Below are 10,208 nucleotides of genomic sequence, written 5' to 3'. Positions count from 1 at the left end.
CATGCAGTAGAGAAATTATACATTTAATCAAAACACAGGACCAGTCAGATATGGTGACACAGCTGCACTCTGTTATTTATTTGGTTTCTTGAGACAGTGTTTTTCTGTGTAGCCCTGGCTACCCTGTCCCAGAACTCACTCTATAAACCAGGCTGCTCTTGAACTCAGACATCTGCCTGTCTCTGCCTTCTGAGTGCTGGGATGAAAGACATGTACCACCACTGCCTGGCTCACGGCAAAGGCTGTTAATCCTAGCACTCAGAAGGCAGAGACAGAAGGATTTCTTTAAGTTTGAGGCTAGCCTGGGCTTCATACTGAGTTCCAGGACAACCTGGGCTATATAGATAAACCCTGTCTGCCCTCCCCAAAAGACCACCCAAGCCACACCCCTTAGTAACTAACCTCTCCTTCCTTTAGATCTCATAAAAAGAGGCCCTAAGCTGTTCCAGGACATTTTAAAGTAGTTATTTAAAAATTTAAAATATTTTATATTTCAGTGTGTGATTGTTTTCCCCATACATGTGTACCATGTATGTGCCTGGTGTCTTCTAATGTCAGGAGACGGCACTGGAACCCTGGAACTGGAGTTACAAGCAGTTGTGAGCCACCATGTGGGTTCTGGGAACTGAACCCGGCCCTCTATAAGAGATAAAAAGTGCTCTTAACTGCCGAGCAACCTCTTCAGCCCTCATTTAATTATTTACGTGTGTGTGTGTGAGCACGTGGCTGTGTCTTTAAGTACATCACATGTCCTCTACCTTGCTGGGTAGAGGAATGTTATTTCTTTGGTTTAAGCCTTTTGGAGCCAGGTTCTTCTATCTACAGCTAAACACATCTTGACAGATGTACAGTCAGTTCTGCCTTCTGGAGGAGCCTGTGTCCTTGAGGCTTGAAGACTGAGCAGGAGGACTGCAATTTGAAGGGTGGTCTGTGCTACATAGTAAGTTTCAGGCCAGCCTGGGCTACATAACAAGCACTGGAAAAATAAAAACCAAAACAAAACCACCATAAATATGCAGTATTATGTAGTATGCAGGTATGGTTTCCATCACCTCATACATGAAGTTCTCTGTGACGCTGTGGGGACTAGCTAGCATCACTCAGTCCTCCTGGGAAAAGCTGATTTGTGGATCCTGCCCCAGTTCCACCCAGTGCTTCTGGAAGCCCAGGGTTGTAAGGTCAGCGCATCCTTTTGGAAACGTGAGTGGTGAGATCTTCCACGAGGTGCGTATCTCTGACTTTAGTTGTATCAGCTGAACTGTCCCACCTCCCTAACTGCAGTTGCTGGTGCTAGCTGGTGTTTGGGTTGGGTGTTTCCAGGTTCATAGGCTTTTCAGGAATGAACTAGGGGGCTGGAGTGATGATCCAGTGGTTAGAGCACTGCATACTCTTCCAGAGGACCTGCATTCAGTTCTGCACACAGCAGGGAGCTCACGACCTCCTGTTCCTCCAGCTCCAGGGGCTCTCCCCTGGCCTCCATGGCTTCTGCACTGGTGCCTTCTCATGCACATTATCTCCCCATAAAAAGAGAAAGGAAATAAAAGCCCTCAGATTGCAAAGTAGCAAGGAAACTATTCAAGCGAAGTGACAGTGCCTGCCACAATACATGCATGACAGCAGTGGGCCACAAGAGCTAAGACACCCAAGGGCAGTGCTCCTGGGAGACCCAATGCTCTCTTCTGGCCCCCACAGTCACATCCACATACAGGCACACAAGTAATAAATCCATAGAAATCAGATGGGCAGCTCCTGAGGAACACCGGAAGCTGTCTTCTAGTCTCACATGTATGCACACATGCCACACAAGCACCACACATGAACACATGTGTGCACACATAAGCACGTGCCTGTTAATTGCATGTACGTTATATTCTACACATTCCTTGTGGTCAGAAGAAGGGATCAGGTGCCTTGTACTGGATTTACAGATGGTTGTTAAGTCACTTGGGTACTTGGGCCAAACCTGTGTCTTCTACAAGAACAAGTGTTCTTATCCATCAAGTCATTTAACCAGCCCCTAACCAACAGGAAATTTTTTGGTGACTTTAAACTGGGTGGTGGTTGTAGCTGCCTGTAATCCCAGAGGCCAGGAGGCAGGTTGGGGCTCCCTGGAGCAAGCTGGTTAGCCAGTCTCGGTGTCAGTGAGCTCTGGGTTCAAGTGAGACCCTCAGTGGCAACTCTGGCTTCCATATACATGTACATAAAACATGCACATAAAATGCAGACACTCCACATGTGATGACACAGTGGCCAGAGTTGGGGTAGGGGAATGCAGAGCTCCCACAAAGCTCAGGAAACCCCACAAAGCTTCTGGAAGCTTCCTTGGGAGGACCAAGGGAGAAATCTCCAGATGAGACCTCTTGTGAGACAGGATCTCATATAGCCCAGGGTGGCCTCAAAATTGTCATCTTCCTGCCTCAGCCTTCCCACACAGAGGGCAGTCATGGAGTTCAGAGCCCCTGGACCAGAGTGACTCAGCAGGAATACCTCAAAAACACAAGCAGCCAGTGTAATTTGAATTTTATTATAAAAATTTATTGCATTAAAATGTATTCATACTTTTCTACCCCTGCAAAAACCAAAACCAAATATATATTTATTTTTGTATGCGTACTTGGCATGTGCCATAGCACCTGTATGGAGGACAGCCTTGAGGGGCTGACTCCCTCCTTCTAACATGTGGGCTCTGGGGCTTGAACTCAGGTCGTCAGGTTTGGTGGCAAGCATTTTCACCTGCTAAGCCATTTTGATGGCCCTAAGTTTAAATTTTCTAGTAACCACTTAATAAAAACAAATAGAAGTTAATTTTAATAATATATTTTATTTAACCCAAGATATCCAAAATATTACCATATCAACATGTGAGCAATATAAAAAATTATTTTTTGTACCACATCTTTCAAATCAGGTGGGCATTTTACACTTAAAATATATCTCAATTCACACGAGCCACATTCTCAAGTGCACTAAAGACACTGGTCCTGGTTGCTACTGACTGAAGAGCATAGCAAGGCCCTTGCTGTCTCAGGCCATCACATCTTGGGCCCCTTTAGAAGTGTGGTATCTTGGGCTCTTCCCAGATCCCAGAGAACTCAAATGCACATTCCAGACTGAGGAAGGGGCCAGTTCAGTGAAAACACCTCTGTGCTGCCTATTGCTTTCATGGAAGTGCCTGACTTTGAGCTTGACCAACATCCATCCATGTAACCCACCCACCGACCTCTGACATCACTCATTCTGTACATGGCTCCTGAGCACCGAGTGCTGGGCCTGTGGTGGGTGGTGCTGGGGACACAGCAGGGCAGACTGGCCTCATCTATTCTCTCCTGAAGCTCCCAGGCAGGCCACAGCCATCATCCATGCTTCCTCTGACTGGTATGGACGCCACGTGCTTTGCACAAAGTTACAGTGAGCGAAGAGCATCCCAGGAGGCCTGACCTGGCCGGAGTGGACAGGGATCCAGATACGAAGCCAAATAAGGGAAGAGGCCACAACCGTGGCAAGCAACTACGAGCAGATTAAATGTCCTACTCCAGGGGACATGACTGCCAAACAACCTGGCCCATCTTTAAGAAGGATCACTTTCAGGCTGTAGAGAGTTGAAGAGACAGGCCCTGAGTATAAGGTTACAGGAAGATCTCCAGGGCAACAGACACCATGCATGGAAAAGTAGGAGAAAGGGAACAGAGGACTCAGAAGGTGCTTAGCTGGCCAGCAGATGAGTAACTTGGGTCAAAGACTCAAATCATGGCGAGCCTTTCCTTCAAAGTCCTTCTATTAGCCAGGCCTGGTGGCATACACTGTTAATCCCAGTATTTGGGAGGCAGAGACAGGTGGATCTCTGTGAGTTCAAGGCTGGCCTAGTCTACACTGTAAGTTTTAGACCAGCCAGGGCTACAATGAGACATTGTCTCAAAAAGAAAAAAAAAAAAAAAAAAAGAAAAAAGAAAAAAGCTCTATCAGACATACTTGAGTTTGCTAGGACAGCAAGCAGACTGGGGGATGAAGCCAGCAGGCAAAGATGAAGGGATTTCGGGACACAGAAGTATATTAGGGCTTTCTGCTTTTAGGTGTTTGAAACTTTCCCTGAAATGAAGAATTCCTTTTTCTTCAGGAAAAACAAAGGAAAGTTTTAGCCGCTGGTGAAGGAAGGCACTGAAGCTCTTCCTAAAGGGAGAAGTCACACAACCAGAGCTCACCTACTTCTCTCAGGGGAGTCAAGGAAGAAAGTGGCTAAAGGCACACACACCCAGGGGCCGAGGATGCCAGCCTTTCTATCTGAACAAACCTTGAGCCCTGTCATAGGTACAGGCCTGGAGGCCCAGCTGGGGGGTGGAAGCAGGAGAGTCAGGAGTCAAGGTCAAACCAGTGAATCTGAGGCAAAGCGCTCGACTACTTGAGGCCTCATCTCCTTTTTTGAGACAGGTTTCACTGGGTAGCTCCACAGGTGCCCTGGAACTATGTAGAACCAGGCTGGGCTTGAATTCAGAGCTCTGCCTGCCTCTAGCTCCCAAACGCTAGGATTAAAAGGCTGATCCACTATACCTGGCTTTTAAAAAATACATATTTTTTTGTGTATGAATGTTTTGCCTGCATATATGTATATATGCATGTGTGCCTGGTAACTGTCGGGGTCAGTAGAGGGCACTGGAGTCTCTGGAACTGAAGTTATGGATGGTTGTGAGCTGCCATGTAGGCACCAAGGACTGAAGCTCTGTCCTCTCAAGTGCACTTAACTGCTGAGCTCTCTCCAGCCCCAAACTCCTTCCTGCCTTAAGCAAAACAAAATAGGCAAGAATGTCAAACTCCAGAGGCCTCATTGAGAGCCTTTTCTAAGGTGACTGAATCTTGGCTATGGTGTGGTAGAGTCTCCAGGCCCAGGCTCTACCCCAGCACATCTTTGGGGAAAGTAAGCAGTAACTGAACTTCAAAGCCTGTGCTTGGCTCGGAGAAGCTCTTGTGAACAGTCGGAGGTTATTGGTACAGTCTGGGCTTCTGTGCCCACCTGCCCCTCCCTGCTTCTCAAGTACTGGGACAGGCCTATGTCACCACACTGCTCATTCTAAGACGGATCAAATGGCCATACTGACAGCTCACAGACACCAGCTTGCTGTCCTCAAAGCCAAGACTCCACAGTGGCAGTCTTTTAATGTGGCCAACACCCAGAGAATCTGTCAGCTACTCCAGATGCTGTGACACAGCACAGCCCTGACTCTAGGCAGGGATGATGACATCTGAAGGTTCCTGGAGGGGCAGCTAGAATGTCGAGCTGTGGTGTAGATGTGACTCAAGAGGACATTCAGGGCCGACCATGACAGACACAGAGGCAAACCTCCTTTCGCCCCTCCCCCCTCTGTAGGGCCTTTGCAGGAATGAACCGACTCCTGGAGGTCTGTTTCCTTGTGGCTACACCCCGTGGAACTTCTTTCCCACTGAGTTTAACTGGGCTGAAAACGGGGGTTGGGAGTGGGAGGATGGCAGCGGGTGAGGCAGAGCGACAGAAGAGAGATGTAAGCCCCAGTGGACCGGCTAGGAGAGCTGTGACTACGCACGCAAGGGTCACTTTGAGAGAGGGCAGGGTGAGGCAGCATACAGAGCTGAGAGCCCAAGGATTACCAGGGGTAGAGGGTGTTTACCAGGCCTTGGGACTAGGAGATGAGGAGACATAACAGCACAGGTAGGAAACAAGACTGATTTGAGACTGCCAGTGAGTGAGGAGAGCCCAGAGAATAAACAGGAAGAACACTGGGGCTTGCTGGATGCTGCCTCTGGGGCCAGCAGAATGGCAAAGACTGGCTGCAGAGAGAAGTGCTTCAAATGCAGGCCTGGCCATGCTGCTGGCTTCCTCCAAGCTAACAGTAAGACCACAACAAAGAGCACACAAAGGGAGTTTGCTTGTTACCTACAAGGTCCAAAGGAAGCAGGAATCTGTAGCGGCATATCTTCCCGTAAGTTGGGAGGAGCTAAGGTGGGAGGAATAAGGAGAAGAGGAGGATCGAGGGGGCAGAGATGTAGGAGGATGGAGAACTACACTTGGACTGAGAGCAGTCCTAGGTAACAACTTATATCTAGGTTAGTTAATTGGGAAACACCTCCAATTGTGTGGGCATCTTGTTAATTGAGCATTACCAAATAGATAAAGGCTTTGGATAATCTAAGCATTAGTCTCATTTCTACTGGGCCCGCATGGATGGCGGGATGGTCTGGGCTCAGCCCAGCCTTGTGAAGACAGTGTGGAAGATTGGCAGAGCCATCTCCCATGCTGGCATCTCGTGGGTGGCAGGGCCGGTGTCTCTGGCCGCCTGAGCTGGTGGCCTGAGCTGAGCTTTTGTGGCACTGCTTGTGGTCTCAGCCCTAGGCTAGTCAGGAAGATGGCGGCTGATTAAGAACAAGCAAGATTGGGAGCTGCTGTTTTAAAAAATTACTTCAACAGGAATCTGTGCGGCTCCTGGGTGCTGACCTGAGTCAGAGGCATGAACAGAGGACTGTAGAGATGGGGGGTGGGGGTGGGGGTGAAGGATGGGTGATGCCTTAGGCAGCACCAGCTAGGACAGGAGGCAGTGGCACACCCCATGCCTAGACCTGAGTCTAACACTGTTCTCCAGTAGAAGGGTTCAGAGCTGCCTGGAGAAAAGCCCATGAACCTATGACATGGTGCAGGGGCAGAGAGAGAAAGAGAGAGCACGAGTGCACGCTCAAGGAGAGAAAACAGGGAGGATGCAGGAGCATGTCTAAAAGGCAGCAGCAGTGTGGACAAAACAAACCGAGTTACAACAACACTGGGCTATACCGATAGGAATACCTTGAGTTTGTGCTGACACAACTGTTATAGAAATAAACTAACAAAAGAAAATGCAATTCTCATTAGAATGCCACAGGCCAGAGCCACTGGTGAGGAATGCCAGCAGTGGTGACACTCAGGGGCAGGGGCATGGTCACATTCCCACAGTGCCCTCCGAGTCTGCTAATTACTGTCTATTTATGCCTGGGAGGTGTGAACATTGCTCAGAGGGGCATGTATTGGAAGCTTGAGCTTCACTATAATGTCGTCACTGGGGGTGTGCTCTCTGACAGGTTCTTATGAGACTCAGTCAGTCCCCATGAATATTATAAAAAAGGAAGCCTGGACATCCCTCACTGTCTGGCTGCCTTACTGCTGACTCCTTTCAGACACGATGGCATCTACCTCAAGTCATGAACACAAATGGGGCTGCTTTGCCTTGGATTTTCAGTTCCAGAACTGAGCTTTTCTGTGTACATGACCCAGTCTCAGGTATTCTGCTATAGCAACAGAAAGCAGACTATTGTGCTGTAGTAGTTTTAACACATGGATATATATCCTTGACAGTTTTCTCTTCAGGAATTGGAGTTTGGTGTGGGGTGAAGTCCGTGACCACTTCTTACAGAAAGACAGTGGAAGTGGAGACAATAATCCTACAGCTGGGGAAACCTGTAGACAGCCTGAATGAAAGGCCACAGTCAACTACCTTGGTAGTCTTTCCAGAATTTACAATTCCTGTCTAACCATGAGCCAGTACCTAACAAACCCAGGCAGAGCAGCACTCTGAATTGCTGACCACCATCACTCAGAACTGTCCTGAAGAAAAGACAAGACTGGAAATGTCCCGAAATGGGACTGAGAATAAATGCAGTATGGCCCCCTAGGCCAGACCTGGGACAGAGAAAGGATGTTCAGAGGCAAACGGGAGAGCTGGGATTAGAGAATGGGAGCAGGCATATCTTAGCCTTGGTGGGCGTGTCCTAGAATAAAAGACACTGACACCAGGGGAGCTGGGTACATCTGGGGACAGCGTCTGCATGATCCCTGACACTTTTCTACAAACCTAAAATTATTGAATGACATTTCCTCCCTACTGACTGGGCTCCAGTGGTCCCCAGCCACCCCATGACTCCTGTATGCCTCACCCCATCTCCTTTCTCTGAATCCTCAGACTGGGCCAGGGGTGGCCTCTGAGTCCCCATAGCCCTTTGCAACCTCTTCATCTTGCCACCATGACTCACTCCAGCCTGTTTCCTTGACCACTGTCTGCAGGCAGCCTGCCTTTTCACTGGCTTGTGTGTTTGGTGAAGGCAGAGGCTGGCCCTGCCATCACTATGTCTGGTTCGCAGGAACATGTGGGAAGAAATGCTCCTGACCTGTGTGTGAGCCATTCACAGCTCAGAGCCTGCTAGACTACTTTCTACAGGGATGCCCACCACTAGTGTTTCCTGCTTACTTCTCACACACAAATGGATCATCCACCCCTCCCCCACCAAAAACCCAGGTTCAAATCCTTGACCCATCATACCAACTATTAGTACACTGTAACTGAGACTTGGGGTCACAGAGCCCTTTGCAATAGATACACATCAGCCACTGCAGACCTCTACTTCTGGCCCCTGCAAGTCAACTCTGGCTAGCTGAAGTGGGACCAAGAGTGGAAGAGCGGCAGGGAGCTAGACAGGAAGGCCACAGAGCTGGGGCAAGAGCAGCTAGTACCTGCACAGAAAGAGGAAGCAGTGGATGCTGAGGCAGGGGCCAGCCTCAGTCTAGCACCCAGCGAGCCAGGCATTCTCTGACTCAGTTCTACCCGCAGGAGGGCCTTCTCTTGCTTTCACAGCTCAGGACCAACCAAGAGGTAGGGAAGCCCTTAGTCCAACACTATTCAGACCCAGTAACCTCCATAATATCCTACATAGAGATTACCATGGCTTTCCCATCCTGGGCTCTGTCTTCCCCTTCTATGATCTCACAGGGATTTCACACTAGCAATACCGTGAACACTGTCAAATGTGCCTATACCTGCCCACTCTTTCCCATTCATAGGCCAGCATCCTTCCTCCTTCCCACACTCAGGCTGCTATGGGCTTCTCTCACCACTTCATCTTCACCCCATACTGACCACCAGCTGGACTGTCCACTGGGATGCTCCCAACCTCTGGCCACACGGCTGTCAGAGGCGGCTCTGGAACACCCACCCCAGAGTTCAGTGCTCCAGCTCAAATGGGCTGATGCTTCCCATGCTATTCAGTGCCAGAGTCAAGCCCTCATGGCATGTCCTTGTGGACTTTGTCCCTGTCCTCTTCACTCCTGCCCAATTCCTATTCTCTCTAGTATACCTTGGGGCCTTTGAACTGGCTTTCTTTTCCTGGCAGGGATGTCTTTCCTCCCCTTTGGCCTAGTTCTTTATTGTTTTCCTCAAAGATGCCCTCCTTACAGAGCTCTTCTGTCTCTAGCCCTCCGAACATCCCTACTGCCTCTGGGACTTGTCTGCTGCTGTAGCACTGGCATCGCCTAACAATGCCACAGAACCGCGAGTGCCTGCGAGGGGAACAATCAACAGGGAGCAGACAGGAGCAACAGCTCGCTAGCACAGCACGGCTGGCTTCCGAGGAACGAGCGGCTCTACAACCACCTGCAGCATTCCCTATGAGCAAGTCAGAAGCTAATGGACTCCATGGCACCCCAACGACAACACCAAGGATGGGCTACTCTTCCCATCTTGCCAAGGGAGTAGCCTACAACTGCTGTCCTAGAAGTAATGCCACTTGCGTGTCCACCACCTCAACACCTATCAAGACCTTATGCTGACAGACACAATGTTGAGAGTAATGACTGAGTACTCAGGTTTACTATCGACAAGGTATCTTGCAATGTGTTAATGACACCTCTGTTCTGTGCCTTGATTTTACATCTGTAGTATGGGTATGACAGTACTATTGAGCTGCGAGGATTCAATTAGCTATCACATATTACACAATCTTACCATTGTATGATTTTAAAAATACTGCCTTATTTCAGTTAGCTATTATTGAGAAGCAAATCATCCTAAAAGAGTGTCATACAATCACAATTGTTTATTTCATGATTCTGGAATATGAACAAGGCCCAGGGGAGTGGCCTGAGGAGAACTCAGGTCTCTGCTCCAGGGTAGTATCAGCTAAGTTACAAGATCCACCATGCCATGCACATACCTGGCACAGCTGAAATAGGTAGGACAGATGTTAGACCTCTATAAAGAAATCAGGGAGCCGGGCAGTGGTGGCGCACGCCTTTAATCCCAGCACTTGGGAGGCAGAGGCAGCCAGACATCTAAGTTCAAGGCCAGTCTGGTCTACAGAGTGAGTTCCAGGACAGCCAGGGCTACACAGAGAAACCCTGTCTCGAAAAACCAAAGACAAAAAGAAATCAGGGCACCAGGGGTGAC

The sequence above is a fragment of the Arvicanthis niloticus genome, chromosome 1 (genome assembly GCF_011762505.2).
Source record: "Arvicanthis niloticus isolate mArvNil1 chromosome 1, mArvNil1.pat.X, whole genome shotgun sequence".
Classification (NCBI taxonomy): Eukaryota; Metazoa; Chordata; class Mammalia; order Rodentia; family Muridae; genus Arvicanthis; species Arvicanthis niloticus.
This window is presented reverse-complemented; position numbering follows the sequence as displayed.